The sequence below is a fragment of the Megalopta genalis genome, unplaced genomic scaffold, assembly GCF_051020955.1.
Source record: "Megalopta genalis isolate 19385.01 unplaced genomic scaffold, iyMegGena1_principal scaffold0109, whole genome shotgun sequence".
Lineage (NCBI taxonomy): Eukaryota > Metazoa > Arthropoda > Insecta > Hymenoptera > Halictidae > Megalopta > Megalopta genalis.
Genome location: NW_027476178.1, coordinates 271,039 through 292,400, shown reverse-complemented (window position 1 = coordinate 292,400; position 21,362 = coordinate 271,039).

Genomic DNA, 21,362 nt, shown 5'->3' with positions numbered 1-21,362 from the left:
ACCTAAAACTTCAACTCAAATTAAAGCATTTCTTGGACTCACCGGTTACTACAGAAAATTTATACGAAACTTTGCTAAAATTTCAAAACCATTGACTACTTTGACCAAGAAAGATGAACCATATAGGTGGACTGAAACCCAACAGACAGCATTCCAAATTCTTAAAGACAAATTATGCTCTTCACCTATCCTCAAATATCCTGATTTCAACAAAACCTTTGTTCTCACAACTGATGCAAGTAACGAAGGCATTGGAGCTGTATTATCGCAAGACAATTTACCTTGTAACTTTATTTCACGTACATTGAACTCAGCTGAACAAAATTACTCTACCACTGAGAAAGAACTCCTTGCAATAGTATGGGCTACCAAAAGACTACGCCAATACTTACTTGGACGACGATTCATTATTCAGACAGATCACCAAGCATTGGTCTGGTTGAAGAATGTAAAAGATTCTTCCTCTAGACTCATGAGATGGCGACTGAGACTGGAGGAATATGACTTTGAAATCGAGTACAAGAAAGGAAAAGAAAACGTGGTAGCTGACGCTCTTTCCAGATATCCCATATATCCTTTAAAAATTAGAAATCAACAACCTCTAAATCTAAACATTAACCTCAGAACTCCCGAAGATTCTCCTAAACCTCTAGAAGATATCCCATCTGAAATAGATGAAACCAGTGACGACACCTTACCTTCTACCAGCTCAGATAAACCTCTCATTTACGATCTTTATGAATATTGGAAAACTAAACCAACACCTTCTCCCATAAAACTATCTCCTAATAGAACGACTTTTACGCAAATAACTCCAGAAGTATTAGGAAAATACAATGAACAAAATTGGTTAATTAAAATATACGAGCTATCACATAAAGAAACCAATTTACGATTTGGACTATCTACCGGTTTTACCAACTATGAAATTGTTTCAATTCAGTTAATGCTTAGATTCCTTTCTCACCATCTTGACCGACCTGTAATTCTCGCGACCGCACCCATACGAGAATACTCTGACGAAGAAAAACAAGCTATTATAAAAGAAACACATGAAAATCTTAAACATCTTGGAGAAAACAAAACTATCGATGCAATTCGACAAAACCACACATGGCCCAACTTAACTGACGATGTACAACATTACGTAAAAATTTGTGACACATGTCAACGACAAAAACTAACACATATACGACCACGAGAAGAAGCCGTTTTGACGGATACTCCCACCAATCCCAACGACAAAATAGCCATGGACATAGTAGGTCCCTTACCTCTCACTAACAAAGGCAACCAATTTATCCTTTCCATTCAAGATTACCTGACAAAGTACCTTATTCTCATTCCACTTCCCAACCAACGAGCTGAAACTATAATTAATGAACTTATTAATCACTATATCTACATATTCTCTTCCCCGAAACACATCCTTACTGATCAAGGACAAAATTTCGTTAGCAAGTTAATGGCACAATTTGAAAGACTCTTTAAAATCAAACATATAAAGACTACGAGTTTCCATCCACAGAGCAATGGATCTTTGGAAAGAACTCATGGTACAGTCAAAGATTTGTTAAGAACCAGTATTGGAGAAAATACTAGCGATTGGGATGACCACCTAAAACTTATTTCAATGGCTTACAATACCTCAATCCATTCCACTACAGGATACTCTCCCTTTGAATTAACCTTTGGAAGACCCGCTAACATGCCCTCCTCTATATCCCTTACACCTGTTTTAAATCAACAAGAACTGTTTAAATTATGGAAACAAAGGCACGACGATTACCTCAAATACGCTAGAATATAACCATACAGACCAATAAGAATCGCTATAAAGCTGATCAGGACAAAAAAATTAGAATTCAAAGCTTGTATAACACTGGAGACATGGTACTACTGCATGACGACCATAAAAAAAAACTCTCGCCCGAATGGACTGCGCCTTACCCTATAATTGAGACTAAAAAACCCAACTATCTGATAAAAATTAACCCTAACAAAACCCTATTAGTACACGGTAACCGATTAAAACCCTATCGTTTACCTTCCAGGCACTTGAAGGATTCAAAATAACACCACTCAATCACTCTCAAATAATCAGCAAAACAATTGAGAAAGTATTAGTTTATCATAGCGAAATAAAAATAAACATCGTTATTAACCCCTTAGAAATAAGAGAAGACTTAACTAAAGTAAAACGATTGTTAGAGTCTCTCAAAACTGATTGCAAAGAATGTAACAGCGCTCATATGAAATTGTTAAATGAAAAATTCAGACGTCTTAGTTATAAATTTACACGACTTAACAGCATACTCTATCGCCGATCTAAACGAGGAATACTGAACATCATAGGTTCTACATCAAAGGCCTTGTTTGGAACTTTAGATGAAGTTGATCTTATACTCATCAACCAAAATATTGATAAATTATTTGACGAAAATACTAAATTATCAAAAATAGTACAAAATCAAACTATTATGTTCAGGCCCATACTAAGCAGTAAGACGCTACCCCTATTTATTGAAAAACAACAAAATCTTAACCAACGACTCAATGATCAAATCGCACACCTCGACTACGTTATGCTTACCAAGATGATAATCTTAGACATTCAGGAAAACATAGACTCTTTACAAGAAACTATAACACTCGGAAAGAAAGGAATAGTAAGACAAGATATAATCGAAACAAATCAATTTTTAGACGCTTACGGACACATTTTAAAAATATATTTGCTTATATCTCACACATAACTCCTCTATTAGAAAACTTTCAGACTCTACTTGATATTAGCACGCTTAAAATGATCATATTGAGTAACAAAATTGTATACACTATTATCATTCCACTACTAGAAGACAACGAATGGACACACACCAAACTTTATGCTATACCCTATAAACAAGGATCAACCTTCGTAGCTCCTCTTTTGAAACATGAACACACTCTACAATCCAAAGGACAATTTATCGCTGTTGACATAATATACATGGATCACTATTGTAGGAGTACTCCTCTCGTTAAAATCTGTAAAAGAACCCAACCCACACAACACACCGACTTTATGGACTGTAGAAAAACAGATTGCCCGTTCTCAGCCTTTCATATTCAGGATTTGACTTTCATTCCTATGTATGCCCCGAACACTTACATTATAATACTGGAAAACTCGCTTACTATAAACATATTATGTAAAGAGAACAGTAGAATCACATTAGAAAATCCTGTTAAAATTAGTAGCGACACTGATTGTACTCTACTTTACAAAAATAATGTAATGAAACTTGGAGGTACCACCTATGAAACAGATTTTGTCTCACGTAATTACAGTATACCCGATTATGCACTTTCTCTAGACCTTGACAAATTAAATAGACTTCCCACTGTACCTAAGGTAACTCCAAATTTCAATCAGTATGTAAATAGTTTAAATGATATAGAAAATGCTCTGATCTCCATCACTCAACAACACAGAATCAAAACTACAGAAGAAGTAATAGTATCCGTATTAACTTACTTAGGATACGCATCATTAGGACTAACATGTATATATTTACTATACAAAATAGGATTACTCGATTGTTTATCAAATTGTCTTACAAGAGTTATACCACAAACGTTATGTATTAAGATTTGCTGTCAAGAAAATGTACAAACCACAAGACCAACTCAGTACGAGACTGTAACATACACCCCAACACCAAGGGCATTACCAATAGAGATGAATAACCTCCCTGACCTACCCATGGGATGGTCAACGGATCATAAAACCATCAGCCTCCCTGGCAACTGGAAAAAGCATTTCAAGATCAACCCACGACTTCCAGGAGTAAGTCAACTCCAATGACGAGGGTGTGAAACGAGGACTTCAACATCCAATCTCCGAACGGCTACATCATATCCCTCTGATTCATCCGATAACTTGTGAACAACAACATCGTATAACCTGACTCACCTATGACTCCAAACTTCAGACGACCACATCTCATCCCCTTGACTCAGCTTCCGACCTTTGCACCCAAACCCCTGTATAAAAGCCCTAGGAAACTAAATAAAGATACTCATTTTCACCCAGAAGCTCGTTGCGTTAACTTCGCTCGTCGAACTTATTAGCGTACGCGTACCATATAAGTATCGTTTTTTAGTGTTGTGTTAATTTGTGTTGTGTCCCATGACACGAGCTTGCTACCGTGCCCGCGATCTTGTACCGCCGCACTCAGAATCTACACTCACGCGTCTAATAATCAATAAACTCCAAGGCCGTGCTTACACCGCGATCGAAGGCAAACACGTCTCGACCGTCGCCGGATTATGCAACCGTTTAACCCTTTCGCTACGGACACCGACTATAGTCGGCGGCCGCGCGACGTGCTGTGTGTACGGATGCCGGTTATAGTCGGTGTCCCCGCGCGACGTGCTGTGTGTACGGGTGCCGACTATAATCGGCGTCCGCGAAGCCATCTACGCTGACCATTAGAAAACAGAATCTACTATACCGGTAGAATATCTTTTGAATCTAATAGCTCGTACTGAACTAAAGCCTGCATATTTTACATACGAAATAAGAATCTTCAATTTTTTTCTATTGGATGGTAAAGTATTTATAAGGCAAAAAACTATTTTAGAAAACAAGAATTATAATATAAAGTATCTCTTGAACCGATATTAAGACGGACAAGATATAGATTAAAAATATTATTGTCTAATTTTACAGTTAAGATCGATGTTGAGGTTAGTAACGTTTATCGGAAATTTTTAATTGTAGGTTTGTATAAAATTTGCTTTTTAATTTTTATTTTCATCCTTGTTAGAATGCCAGGACGGAGTTCAAAAAGCATACTATTTTTGAATGGATTAACCGACTCCGAATATGGTTCCGAGAGTGAAAATAGATAATTTCACTCTGAACAAAAATAGAAGATATATATGTAATACCTCAGACTGCGATTTTGAAGGGTATTGAATGCAGCCCAGATAAATCTTCATTATGGCAAATAAAGATCATAATATGACAAATCTTACTACTAGTTCAGTTGGACGCGCTGTTATGGCGACGTCGAGCCGAGACGGCATGGAGCAGCTTGCTTCGGATGTCCGTCGTAGCTCTTCACGCCGTACTGCTCCTCGCGGACGAGGATCACAAGGCAGAGCACGTCATCAACGAGGACGCATCGATAAGTTACGAGAGGAGAAAGCTCTTTTAAGGAAAAGTTCGAGTGTCGAATTTAGACGCTCTATCTGTTTATGATGCCAGATGTGAACGTTCCCATGAATGCTGAGAAAGGCCCCCTTGTCATGGTACGAGAAGTCACGTACGCACCATAAATCGCCTTGAAATCCTAGACACATACAATAAATTAAACAAGGATGGGCTTGAATAGCAGTTATCTAGAAAAATAGTGTGTCCTTTTCCTAGATAGGGCGCCATTAGTGTTTCTACTATCGCTCCCGATTTGCTGATTTCCTTATTTTGGCTGCTGCACATAGTCGATGACCCATCCATGCGCTCGAGGCGCACGCTAGCCACGCGCGCCTCCTTCTCCCTCTCGTTTCCCCCCTCCCCGGTTTTTTTTTATTTGTGAACAATCCATAGTTGATCCCACGAGAATGGTCGGAAAAGAGGTCACCCCGGATAGAGCCGCCATACCCGGGGAAGGCTAATACGCCCGGGGGGTCGCCAGGTACCCCGGGGTTGTCCGCTAACGATTGGTGTACCCACCAACCATAGCTGGCGCTTACTCCAGCTACGCCCTCTTCACCGCGCAACACTGCTTGGGGCTAGGGATTTTTTAGAGAGGTTGTCATCCTCGCGGTCCGGCCGGTTAAGGCAAGACCCCCGTTCCTGTAAAACATGACCACAGGTTTACGGTATGTGTCCGACTTTAGTTGGCCCCTCACCTCAAGCCACTCCGGCTAGGTAGAACCTGCCAGGGAATAAAATCCCCGCCGGCACAGCCTTGAGGATCATTAGGGCACGAAGCCCCCCCACCACGACAAGGTAGCGGACACGGGGGGGTCGGACCCCCACCCAGGATTCGAACCTGGATCTCAGCCTTAGTTTGACTGCGTGCTGTCCATTACACTAGTGGGGTAGGGAGGAGTTTTTCCCTAGTTAGTCCTCTAAGTTGTCTCACGGTTAGGTATTGGTGTACGTAATACTCCGTGCGGCCTTATGAGTCATATTACTTGACTCGATACAACATGTGGAGTCGCGGTTTGCATACACTGGATACATCGCTGCAGTTGTTGTGGGTCGTTCCCCAATAAGACATAAAGCTGCAGTAAGTTGTTCGGCTCCGGTTAATCTCTCAAGACTTTCAAAGTCGGAGATATCTCCCTCGATTCGCATGCGACGAACATAATCCACAAGCGGCTCGCCAATATTCCTATCTCTTATCCGCATCCCAGATTGGAAGTTACAAGAAAGCATAATCTTACTTCCCTCTGGAGTAAAGTTCACCGGATCAGTTAAATATTTCGGGGACTTCTTGGCCAGAAAGGCCACTTTAGCTCGAATGTCATTCATATCATCGAGCAGTGTTGTTAAGTTATAGTCCGGTGGCATGATTTCATCTGGATTAGATAGAACGTGATTTGCATTCCACTGACAACCCGGAATCGGGTTGTTTTCATGGAATCTTCGTCTATGTTCAGTAGCAATAGTTGGATCAGCTAATGACATGACGGTCTTACGTAAGTTCGAAAATAAAACACGTTCACTCTGAGGAATAAATTTGCCATTTGCGTCAGAGCGTGAAATCGCAATCTTTGGATAGTAGATGGTATCGTACACCTTTAAAGGCCCAATGGCATTAATTGGCCTTACGATTGGATCAGGCATTATCGCACAGGATCGACAATTCCGCATGAAGTCAGAAGAGTTATTTAGGTGTTCATATAGATCAGAATGATCTGTTACCACCGCTACGGATTCTTGGCACTTTTGCATCTTTGCTTCAAATAGCGCTAATGATACCCGGTACATTTGATAGATTGTGCCCCGAACCGGTACATTATGTAAATCAAGTAATGCTAAAAATGTGTATGCGGTCCCGAAGCCCATTGACCGAGTGGTGACACAAATAGTGATAGCGCGCAAAGTGCCTACTGCTTCCATCCGTTCTGCAGCGGTTTGCGCCGAGCTAAAGCCAGGATAAAGCTTTGTATGTAAAGCCTTAGCCAAATCAAGGCTAGCTGCGGTGCCTTTCTCCTCTCGTAACTTATCGATGCGTCCTCGTTGATGACGTGCTCTGCCTTGTGATCCTCGTCCGGGGTGGGAAAATTACAAGGCCCGGTCTGTCTTAACGAACAAATGGGCGGTACTATTAACAAATTTAGGATTGGCTAGTGGACATCCCCATCTTGCGGAAAACCTCCAAAGGGGTAGGGGTTGGAGTCAATGTGGGAGGTGAGCCAAGAAATTTAGAATCAGAATCAATTCTCACACCGAAGGCAAACGTGCTCTTCGTGTATAGACCAGTATGGTCATCACACATACAGTAAACTAAGTATAGAAACAACGGCTCTTGCCGGCCATCTCTTGATGGTCATCTTCAATATACGAGCGTGATTGTGCACCAGCCACAATTCAACCCGCGCTTGTTAACAGTATGATAATTATACAAATGCGTGTGGGACGATAAAAAAAAGACGACGAGGAATGCCAAACATTACTGATATACTGAGAAAAGGAGAGGCATCTTCCCGTTCAACTAAAAATTTATTAGCTGTAAAATGAATGGATAAGAAAGAAGTTTATATGTTATCCACCATGCATACTTCAGAGTTTGCAACGGTTGTTAGGCGTGGAGGAAAGAAAATTCAAAAACCAGTATGCGTCTTAGATTATAATAATTGTATGGGTTCTGTTGACAAAGTAGACATGGTGATTAGCACTATAAATTCGACACGTAAATCTATGAAATGGTATCGTAAATATTTTTTCCATTTGCTGGACATATGCGTGTGGAATGCATACTGTCTATATAAACATAACACACAACAACCGATATCTATAGCCAAATTTCACTTAGAATTAATCCGACAAATATTGCAAAAATATCATATGAATAATACTTATCCTCATCAAAAAGGCAATAACAATCCATTACGGCTAATAGACAAACGATAAAAGACGCGAGACTCGATATGAATGTGAAGATTGTAATGTTGGTCTCTGCGTGACACCTTGCTTTAAAATCTACCATACAGAGTTATATTACTAAGAATTATTGTATAATTTGATATCTAATTACCTTAACTGTATTTTTATTTATAATAATAGTAACTTTTGTTAATATGTAAATTTCTGAATACCCACAATATACTCATTTTTATGTTTTTCTATATAATATGACGAAACAGATGTTACATAACTCTTAAAAAAGTATACATACGAGACAATTCCAGAGTACCATTGAAAGACGTACGTGCGAACATCGAAGACTACCGATGCGCGATGTGCACACTGCGCGGCGCGGTACCCCGTTCAGTGGCGCTACTCCCGCGGAACGGACTGCCGTAGCGAAAGGGTTAAAAGACATTTTCGGACCATCCAATTCGATAGAACATTACCAAGGCGAAATGGTAAATATCCGTATGAAAGAGTCCGAGCACATTCTCGATTTCATCGCGAGAGTCCGCGACCTCCGCGAAGCAATTTTAGATTGCGAACGCGACAATCCTGATATTTTCAACGTCGACCGTTTAACGAAACGTAGTTTCTTACGAGGCATCGTGCCTACGCTAAAATATACGCTGCGTAACACAGAACGTTTATCGTTGAACGAAACATTCGACAGCGCTATATCTTGCTACAAGGAAGCTGAGGCAGACACACAAAGAGTTCTATTCAAAATCTCACTCGCGTGCGGTCCGCTTCGCTGAAGAACAACGCGATAACCGAAATAATCTGGATCGATATCGCTCGCCTTCGCCGTACCAGTCGAGGAATGCGCCAAGATATCCGGAGCGACCGCGCTCAAATTACACCCCTCGGCGACACTTATCGCGACGCGTCGACACGAGGCGACTGCGCTGAGAATTATTACGAGCGTCCACACGACCCTCCGCGATTTCTAGAACACCGTCGTGTAAATTACGAGCCACCCGTATCTCGTCAAGCAAGAGATAACGCGCCGCGATCATACAATTCTAAATTCTGTAATTATTGCAAAATACCCGGTCACGACATCCACGAGTGTCGTAAACGCGAATACAATAATCGCGCGCAAAACAGCCAGTCGGGAAACGGACGAGGCCTCCCAACTGCGCCGTCCGACCGTCGGGAGGAAACAAGACGCAATCAAAGAGTCCGATCGATCTCGAACACGAAAAAACAAATGCCTGCCGACGTGTCTCACGAATCGCATTGAGACCCGATTCTGCCGTGCCCCATATAATTGTTGCGCCTCCCGAACTCGCCGACAAAGCCACGTTAATGATCGACACGGGGGCCGAACCAAACATAATTAAAGTTTCGAAACTCAACACCGCGGATATTATAAATATATCCGCCATAACTGACGATGCTGTTGTAACGGGCCCAATTCCCATAACACGATCCAGTAGTTCTCATTTCATTCATAAACTATAACATCCGCTATGATAAGATAAATACGTGTATATAAGCCGCTGTACTTCGCCCAAAGGACAGTCTTGATTTTAACTACCGAACCCGCCGGATACTTTACCAAGTGCCATTGTAATCTGTGTGTAATAATTTGAAATAAAAGCAAGTAGTAAGTTGGACTACGGCTCAACTACCTTTTTTTTTATATTCTTGCTCACGGTTTTACGTGACACTGTCGCAACTTTAGGTACGACATCGATCTCGATCGCGACATCGCAAATCGAATTTCACGGAGTCGCAGATACGTTCCCTATTATCGCGGACGAAATACTCGGTTTCGCATTTCTGACTCACGGAGCAGAAATCTCTTATAAAAAGCAATCTGTAACCTGGCGAGGAAATGAATTTCCCTTCACATCGCGAAACGAATGTAAAATCGAGCCACGAGCAGCCGTTTGCATAGCCGTTAATGTAACAGGCCCGAAAATGGGTTATCTCAGCCGTCGAGAGCTAACGCCCGGTGTATTAATCCCGAATTACGTTGTAGCGAATTCCGACGGACGCGCGATTGCCCGGTGTGTAAACACCATCGATAAGCAAATCAACCTCCCCATACCGACCATGGAGCTGGAGGAGGTGGAAGAGTTATCGATCACCGGAAATGAGAAAAATTTTTTTTCAAGTCCAATCAATTCAAAATCGCGAAAATCAATTCTAAATCTCAATTCCAAATCTATCGCCTCCCGATGCAAGGAGATTGTGACAGCCTACACGCCCCGTTACACCATCATAACAACATCCGGTTAGCAACAGCCATATTGAAAAAGAACCGCCGCTGAATTTGGAGGACCAACTTCAATCTAAGACGGGGGAAGTGTGACAGCCTACACGCCCCGTTACACCATCATAACAACATCCGGTTAGCAACAGGCAGGGTACAAGGTCCAGCCGACTACGATCCACGTGGAGCGAGATAAGAGCCTGCTCCACGTGGAGCGAGATAAGAGCCTGTATAAAATCACCGCACATCGAAGACAGACCATTGAGTTGGAATCAGGGTTTTGACCCATACACATCAAATTGCTGTCCGTCGTTACTATTAAAATTTGTACTGTGTTCATTTATTGTATTGTACATTCAGGCGTAACCCGCTTGAATGAAATAAAGTTTTTTTTATATATCTAAGTGTGAAAATTTACATCACATTTTGGCGATCCTGCCAGGATCCATCAGATCTACGCGAAACGAAACTACGAGAGTTCGACCTACGGGAACGCGTAGACACGAGGATCCACGGACCAGCAACTGTTTGATGAACCAGAGCCCCTACTACGAAGGAATTGGAATCTACGGATACAAGTCAAGGTGAGCAATCTGGATTCGTTCAAAACGTACCGCGTTAGAAGACACAGTCCCAGTAGCACGTCTACTTCAAGTACCAACGACAGTCAAATTATAAAATTTAACATGAGCAAGCCAACTCCATCAACATCAGCTCAAGAAGAAAAGAACAAGAATCTTAGTTCAGACACCAGGACGATCCTGTCCACAATGCAAAATTATAACGAAAAGATTGAACGCGAAATGCTAGAAATTAAACGAAACTTAAAAGCCGCGGACGAAGAAAATATTAAACGCATTCAAGAAATAGAAATACTTTCTCGCACACTTTCAAAATTCGACTTGGGACAAACTTCCCGACCCGAAGACTCCACTGACTACGGATCATTAATGACGACCGACGACAGAATGTCCGTCTTACACGCAACTACCAAGAACCTTTACCCGAATTTGCCTCCATTGAACCCGCCTTCTAAAACATCCTCGAAAGCACCTGTGGCGGCGACAAGCCGGCGCCACGTCTCCGCCATGTGTTTAGTTTTAAGGCGTAAGAATGTTTGGACGAATGGACCGGGCTGCATGCTGTGCGTTAGCGTCGAGCGAATGTCTAGACGATTGGTTTGAGTGTCGCGTAGAATGAATGCGTCTAGCCAGGACAGAGTGAAAGCGAACCGTGAGAATGAGAAAGAATGATCTGGATGGGATGCATCGGTGAGCGAATGGTTAGTTCAGTAAGAACCCTCGTCGGGAACGGTACGCGAGCATCGCGAGTTTGGTTCCGACGCCAATTGTAAATAAAGATAGTCTAATTGTAACCGGGTTCAATTCTCTCTTCCCGTCGCCGATCCCACCTCCTCACACCCATTCCAAGGAATGAAGCAACTTCAATCCCTCAAAGACACCAAATATCCGTCCTTGACGCCCTAAAGATATTACCCATCCTAAACGGTGAGACCGGAACAGGAGTGGAAGAATTTATTAACGAACTGCAAGAAATACGTTCAATTTGTGCAGACCCACTCGTTTTATTAAAAGCAGTTAAGAACAGATTGATCGTAGGAAAAGCCGCCGCCGCAATAGCCAACATCCGCATTAACGCATTCGAAATTTTATACGACGCCCTACAAAAGAACGTCGCAGCACAAACCACTGTCAGGGAAAATCAAGACAGATTACGCGAAATTAGACAATTCGCGCACGAAACTGTTCAAGATTACACGATCAGATTCCGAAAAGCATTCAACTCATTACAATATAGCATAGCCAACGAATACCGAGATGAATTGACGCGAAGAGCAATGTTAGACAGATCTCAAATTGACGCCGTAACCGATTACAGCCGAGGACTTCAATACGAAATATCACGAATGGTCTTGTGTAGCCTTCCGTTTAACCTCAACGAAGCAGAAACACGAGCCACGCACTTCGAACGACTTATCAAGACACAGCCACGTCAACAAACTATCTCCGTGAGACGCCCCTTCCAACAGCCACAACGATTATTTTCCCCACCACTCAGGCAAACGCCTAAAACAAGCTACATGCCACCTCAGGCAACTGTGACCGCATCCAAGTTCGCCGCCTTCGAAAATAAGCCACTCACTGAAAGAAGCGCTATGAAATGTTTCAAATGCAACAAACTGGGACACACTGCTAATTATTGCCGAAATTTTCAACCAGCGAGCCTCAGACGAGTCAACAACACCCTGACGGAAGAAATAAAAGAGCATCCACCTCCGAACGGATTCGAATCAACAACGCCACACTGGGACAACTACCAACCCTCAACCTCACTAAAAGAGCAAGAGATAGAACAGATCGACTACGACTACTCATCGACACTGGAGCCGGAATTAACATACTCAAACGAAAATTTTGCGAAGCAAACAGAGTAAGATCAAAGATCTGCAAATTCACAATGGGACATTCTACCTACGAGACTACCGAAGAAATAGACATATCAATTTTTCATAAAAATATTACTTTTAATATAATAAGCGATGATTTTCCTATTATAGAAGATGGTATACTAGGTCTACCCAGTTTAGCCAAATACGATTACACCATTTCGAAAGATTGCATCAAACTCGACAATAACACTTGTTCTTTGGCGCAGAAAGACATCGAGATCGAGCCAGGCCAGAGTCTAAAGGAAACCGTTTACCTACAAGGACAACCTACGCCAGTATGCTTTTTCAATGGTGGTGAGTCCAAAACCTCAATTTCCAATATCATCGAAGACTCTAACAGCTTCGAAGACGTACAAAATTTTAGAGAACTTGTCAGATTAGATCACATAGAGCCAGAACTTAGAGAACCAATAGAAAAGATATTATTACATTACATAGACGTTTTTAATCTTAGCAAAACCACTCTTCCTTGCACAAACCTAGCTGAACATTCGATCACGCTTAAAGAAAACAAAATCATTAACGTAAAATCATACAGACCTCCTGAGAAACATAAGGAAGAAATATCCAAGCAAATTAACGAAATGCTGGAGAAAAACATTATCGAAAATTCTGATTCGCCTTTCAACGCACCTGTGTGGGTAGTACCAAAGAAAGCAGACGCATCTGGAAAGCAAAAATGGAAAATTGTCATCGATTTCAGGCGATTAAACGAACTAACAGACCAAGACGCTTACCCTTTACCTGACATAGACGAAATCCTACCCCAATTAGGAAACGCTAAATTCTTCTCAGCTTTAGACCTCTCCTCAGGATTCCACCAAACTCCCATGTCAAATAACTCTAAAAAGTACACCGCTTTTAGTACCCAACAAGGACATTTCCACTTTAACTGCATGCCATTCGGACTTAAAAACGCGCCCGCCACTTTCCAACGCATGATGGACAACGCCCTAAGAGGACTCCCCAACGTACTAGTTTACTTAGACGACATTATAATTTACGGAGATTGCATAGAAAAACACAACAAGCATTTAGCCATGACGTTACAAAGACTAAAAGAACTAGATTTAAAAATACAGCCGGAGTAGAATTTGTAACTCTAAATAAAGTGCTTTTGAGTATCCTTTCATTCTACAACAGGTTATGGGCCCAGAACCCAGTGAATAGTGATTTGAGTGACTCAAGACAGTGCAGAACATTAAAGCTAATACAGAGAAGTTTACAGTTAAAGGAAAGGTAAAGTGAATCAAAATGGCAAACGGTGGAAATAGTTATTTCGGAATTAAAAAGTTAAATGCTGACAATTATTCAGTGTGGTGCTACAAGTTAGAACTCTTGCTGGTTAAAGAAAAACTATGGGATGTGATAAAGAAGGAAAAACCTAATCCAGTGACTACCGCATGGACTGAAAAGGACGATGAAGCACGTGCTACGATTGGATTACTAGTAGAAGATAGTCAATTACAGCATATAAAGGGTGCAAGTTCAGCGAAGGAAGCATGGCATTCGTTAAAGGAACATCACCAGAAGGCTACATTAACAAGCAAGGTACTGTTGCTAAAGCGGTTATGTAGAACACTGTTGAAAGACAATAGTGATATGGAGGAACACATCACTACAATGGTAAATTACTTCGATGAATTAGCAGCTCTCGGACAAGTATTACCGGACAATCTTATGGCAGCAATGTTACTCCGAAGCCTTCCGGAATCCTATGACAATCTTGTGACAGCGTTGGAAAGTAGGCCCGAAGCTGATCTTACGCTAAAGCTCGTGAAAAGTAAATTGATAGACGAGTACAAGAGGCGAATAGGGCTTAAAGATACAAGACAGGATTCTCAAGATAAGGAAGCAGCGATGAAAACGAAATTTCACCACAGAAGTAGTGTATCCCAGAAAACGTGTTATTTTTGTAAGAAATCTGGACATTTTAAAAGTGATTGCATAAAGTATAAGTCATGGAAGCATAAAAGTGAGAAAGCCAATAAAACTACAGAGAATGAATCTTTCAATGATCACAGTTTTTATGCAATAGCCTCGGATGAAATTTCTGGAAAAGCATGTCTAGGTGCAAAGGTTAATAAGAAGAATAACTCGTGGATCGTCGATTCCGGCGCAACAAGCCATATGGTGACATCGAAGGCCTTTTTCGTCGAACTCGACTCAGGAAGAAAAGGCCACGTGTATCTTGCAGATGAAGGAAAGACAGCGGAGGTGCAAGGGATCGGTTCAGGGGCCATAAAGTGTAGAATAGGCTCAGGCGAGGTTGCCGAAATGAAAATAAGCAACGTGCTGTACGTTCCGACCTTTGGATCTAATTTATTGTCAGTAAAGAAATTAGTCAGAGAAGGATACAAGCTAACCTTCGAAGATGATAACTGCAAGATTGTAAAAAACGGGAAACTACAGGCGACGGCGAAACTTTGACCAGAACTGTACTAAGTAAAAACGGTCGAAAGGGCTTGTGCGGCCAACGGAGTCATAAATACGGAACACACAGAAGATTGTCTGCATACCTGGCATCGACGTTTCGGACATCGGGACCCTTCTGCAATTAAGGATTTGGCTATAAAAGGATAAAGGACTGTGGACAACGAATAACTTGCGAATGCTGCGTCAAAGGAAAAATGGCACACATACCTTTTCCAAAGGAATCAAGTACCAAAAGCAATTCAATTCTGGATCTCGTTCACACGGATGTTTGCGGGCCCATGCAGACGGTAACGCCCGGAAATAAAAGGTATATTCTTACAATTATTGACGACTTTTCTAGGTATACAAAGATTTATCTCATGAGCCACAAAAATGAAGTAACTGCATGTATTAAGGAGTTTGTGGAAATGATGAAAACACAATATCAAAAGAAGCCAAAAATGATAAGGTCGGACCGAGGAAGGGAATATGTGAATTCAGTTTTACAGAGTTATTTAAAAAAGGAAGGGATAAAGCTACAGTACACAGCTCCCTATTCTCCGCAGCAAAACGGATTTGCAGAGCGAAAAAATAGATCGTTAATCGAAATGGCAAGATGCATGTTGCTCGATGCAAATATGGAGAAGAAGTATTGGGGAGAAGCAGTGAATACCGCAAATTATTTGCAGAATAGACTTCCTACAAAAGCGATTGGAAAAACTCCACATGAGTTATGGTATTCAGAAAGACCAAATGTCGGACATTTGCACACTTTCGGATGTGATGCATATGCACATATCCATAAGGAGCAGAGAAGAAAATTAGACGATAAGGCTGAAAAATTCATGTTTGTCGGATATTCTGAAGAGTCAAAAGCGTTTCGATTGTTAGATATAAAAACAGATCGAATAAAAGTTAGTCGCGACATAATTTTCCTAGATAAGAGTAATGAAGATAAATTAACTCATGAAGTGCATGATGATGAAGTCATAGTCTTTAATACCGAGAAACACGATGACGAAAATCTAGAAAGCGTGGAAGAAGATAGATCTGACAACGAGGAACAATCCAGTACAAATGAGAGTGAAGACAGCGAACACGAAACCCCTTTAAGAAATGAAGAAACGAGACCCGAACAATACAGACGATCTGAAAGGTCAAATAAAGGTGTGCCACCGGACAGGTACATGGTTTTTTCACACATGGTTATGGATGAAGGAAGGGAACCCAGAAACGTAAGGGAAGCGTTATCAGGACCCGATAAGGACAACTGGAAGATAGCTATGGACGAAGAAATAGACTCTTTGAAAGAAAACTACACGTGGGACATTGTACCCAAACCAAAGGATAGAGACGTGGTCACTTGTAAGTGGGTTTTTAAATTAAAACGAAATGCGGATGGTAGCATTGGGAGATACAAAGCTAGGCTTGTCGCTCGAGGTTTTTCTCAAAAGTATGGGATGGACTATGACGAAGTTTTTGCGCCCGTAGTAAGGCAAACGACATTTAGAACCTTCTTAGCGCTGGCAGGTCAGAAAGGTATATCCGTGAAGCATTTCGATGCGAAAACAGCATTTCTCAATGGGACACTCAAGGAGACCATTTACATGCAGCAACCCGAAGGATACATCATACCAGGTAAAGAAGATCACGCTTGCAAATTGAAAAAGGGCATTTATGGTTTGAAGCAAGCTGCTAAAGTTTGGAATGATAAGATAAACGAATTACTAAAGAAATATGGTTTTGAACAAAGTTCAACAGATCCGTGTTTATATATAAAGATTGTTGAAGGGAAACAAATTTATCTCATTATTTATGTAGATGATATTTTAATTGCTGCAAAGGACATAGATAAAATTGATAAAGTGGCTGATTTTTTGAAGAAACATTTTCAGCTTAGTGATCTTGGATTATTAAAGCAATATTTAGGTATGGAAATCAGAAAAAATGAAGATGGTTTTTTCTGTATAAAGCAAGAAGAGTACATCAAGAAAATTGTATGCAGATTTGGATTACAAGATGCAAAACCTTCTAGTATACCATTAAATCAAGGCTATGGAAAATATAGAGATGACGGATTGCCAATGCCAGAAAATGCCAAATATCAACAGTTGATCGGTGCATTATTGTATCTAGCTGTAAATACAAGACCAGATATATCAGCAAGCGTTGCAATTTTAAGTCAACATAATAAGCGACCTACAACAGTTGATTGGGCGGAAGCGAAAAGAGTTGTCCGTTACCTGAAAGGGACAATAGGTCATGAATTAAGACTTGGTAAAAGAAATAGCAAAAGGGAATTGATTGGTTTTGCAGATGCTGATTGGGCACAAAACAAAGTCGATAGAAAATCCAACAGTGGGTATTTATTCCAATTTTGCGGAGCATCAATAAGTTGGAGTTGCAGAAAGCAAACAAGTGTCGCATTATCTTCGACAGAGGCGGAGTATGTTGCTCTAGCTGAGGCGACACAGGAAGGAGTGTGGCTAAATCGACTGCTGGAAGATTTTGGAGAAAACATCCAGGAGAAAATGATTATTTATGAAGATAATCAGAGTTGTCTTACACTCGTGGACAACAATAAATTCAGTAACAGGACAAAACACATAGACACAAAGTTTCACTATATAAAGGATTTAAAGGATCAAGGGATGGTGGATTATAGATACTGTCCTACGGATCAAATGTCGGCTGACATGTTTACAAAACCATTGGGAAAAATAAAGTTAAAATGTATGGCCGAGAAGTGTGGATTGACTAATAAATAAATTAGTTTCAGTGTCATCATCGTTGAGGAAGGGTGTTGGAATTTCAACGATGACCCACCTAACAGTTTTATGGCCCCTTGCGAGGGTGAGCCGTTGCCTACAGAGGCCCAGGTGGGCCCAGACGACAGTTCAAAAGTAGACACCGAACCGTGAGGTTGCCACCTCGGGATTTTCACCAACACCAGATTTCTGTATCTCTGTAGTTTTGCAATATATCACCATCACTTATTTTACTGTGTAGCGACCAGTCGTGCGCACAATAAGATCTTCAGTCTTCGTGCAAACGGCCAACGTAATTTATGACTCTCCTTCGAAGAAGCTATTTTTGAGAAGACAAGCTCACCACTTGATAGCACAGTAGAGTCTTTCACAGTAGATGTTTGCACAGTAGAGTCTTTCTAAGAAATTCCTCAATAGCTAAAGAGACCGTCATAGATTAGGAGAGTTTCCGAAGGGTACTCGAAGCGGGCCCAGCGACCCAAAGGCCATGTGGTCCGACGTGGGTGACCCGGAGGAAAGTTTCCACACGTGTCACGTATGACTCATCATCCCCTCCGATTACCGAGCCGTCCCGAAGATACACAAAGAGCGTAAGGGGCGGGCGGTGAGAAGGACAAAATGAGCAACGCTGATTGGAAGGGCCCAACGCGTGGGGTTGACCAATCAGGGTTGTTCAAGAATTTTACCAGGGCAAACGGCGAAACGAAAGATAAAACTCGATTACTGTATCGCGTCTCGTCCGCAGACATAGTCCGCGAAATAAAAAGAACTTTCTACCACCGCACGCGAGAGTACTATTAATTACGAACAGATCCTACCCGAAAACTGGATACGCGAATGTTCTGGAGTAGAATTTGTAACTCTAAATAAAGTGCTTTTGAGTATCCTTTCATTCTACAACACATACTACTAAAAAAAAAGATTGCCAATTCGCGTGGAAACAAGAACAAGAGAATGCTTTCTGCACGCTCCGCAACATCCTAACTACGGAACCCTTGTTACAATGTCCTGATTTCACGAAAGATTTTAATATAACCACCGACGCTTCCGGCTTTGCTATCGGTGGTATTCTAAGTCAAGGTGAACCGGAGAAAGATCCTACGTGTACGGACGAAAATTCAATTTAATAACAGATCATAAGCCGTTAATATGGATGAACTCAGTAAAAGATCCAACATCTCGTTTACTTAGTTGGTGCCTCAAATTGGCTCAGTTCGATTATAAGGTTTTATACAAGTCGGGAAAAAGCAACGTTAACGCTGACGCATTGTCTCGGAACCCAGTTTCCGCACTTCCCATATCTACCGATTCCAGTTCTTCCGATATATTCGACAGCGTCAGACGGCCATCGCGATCCTCGGAACCCGTCCAATCGCGATCCGCCACTTCTCCTATTGGCCGCCGACCGACATTGCCGTCAAGTCCTCTCTTTCTACCGACGTACCCTCCCACACAGCGTCCGCCTTCCCCACCAATACCATTAGCATCTACGTCTACGTCGTCCCCTCCTCACCACGATAACGAGAATCAATTATCTTCACCCCTTTCCGTGAATCCTCCGACACGGACAGAGACGAAGACAGAATTTTCGAAGATTATAACACACCCTATCAGTCTGACAGACAGACCTTCATTCATACGAGAGATAGGTTAATCACTAGAACCGATAATCTAGTCGCGTTCAGTTCATTTCATTAGACGGCCGACCCCTCGACACCGGCGCCGTCGATCTTTTCAATTCAGGCAGAATCCCTACGATAAAAAACTTAACCGCCGCACGGGCGAAAATCATAAATTCTGGCAACAAGAAATTGATTCTATTACCAGTCAAAGAAACCGCGTTCAACTCCACTAAATACGAAGACGTGTTAGAATCGCTACGATCCTTACTATATAGATGTGACTAACGAACTTCAATTAAATTCGTTCAGTATCTCAAAAAACCTCTTTGGACGATATTAAATGGATTAATATTTATAAAATCCTAATGGACTTATTCTCGACTACAAACGTCAAAATCTCCGCATGTTCAAATGATGTAATTATTCCACCGGTCGAAGAGCGACAGAAAATCATATCAGAAAATCACTGCTCAGCCTTTGCAGGTCGCAAAGGTATTACCAAAACGTATCGCCGTATTCGCGAAAAGTATTATTGAACCACACTAAAGAAAGAAGTACAAGCATTCGTAAACTCATGCACAGCGTGCCAAAAGAAAAAGTTAGTTCGCGTAAAGACCAGGCAACCGATGACAATAACGGATACACCTGGCAAAGCTTTCGAGAAAATTTCAATGGACATTGTCGGTCCTCTCCTACATCATGCTTCTCAGGTCGAACCCTTTTGTCGGTCGGACCTGTCTGCCACCGGACAACCCCCTCGACCTTCTCATCGTGTATCATACGCTCAGATAACATCCGCCACTCGGCAATAACATCTCGCCACTCTTGCATTACCTCAGCTCTACCTACTATTTCCAATATTCCCAACAATTCCGCAGATTTAAACGATCTCTCTAACTTAGTCCTCGCCGTTCAATGCAACTCCAACGCGGTAAATCTCCAAGACTATCTTCAAGTTCTCTCCACACTAGACTTTTTCTTCAAAAAAATAATTTGGACCGCCAACTCCGTCCTACATATACGCGTAGTCCTAATCTCTAAAACTTGGCGTGACCAGTCCACCACCTTTACCATTCCTGGTTATATTCTTTCGCATGCTCTGCTACCCGCAGCCAACACATACAGTCAAATTGCAGCACTCCCAAGTCAACACTTACCGGAGCTTCTATCTCGCTTCAGCTTACCAGGACACTCCACTACTGCAGTATCGACTTCACTCACAGCAGCACCACCACTCACCGCACAACGTCAACAACTCACATAGCAAATGTTCCTGCGCGGCTGAATGCACTGCACCGACGTCTCAACATTGAAGTTCTCCACGTCACCAACAGCAGCAACCACTGCAGGAGCTACAAGTTCGACAAAGTACAACAAACATAACAACGAACTCCTTTTACTCCCCCCCGCCCCCACAATCAAAGCCGTTATCTGTATCCGATGGAAGACAACTCGACAACTTCCGTGATGGTAGCAGATAGTTGCTGAGTGTCATGGAAACATCAGGACCACATTTCGAAACGTACCAGTAGAAAAGAGCATCCTATATAGCAGCGATAAAAATAGCATCTATAGAATACGATATAATACAGAAGTAAAATTCGCCCCAGGAGTTCATTCGCATTAACTTGATTAATTATATCAAAACTAATTTATTATTTCTGATTATAGAGAAATAAGATTTTTGAATATTCTAACTATTTAAATTACTGTCCTAAATAAAATATATTAC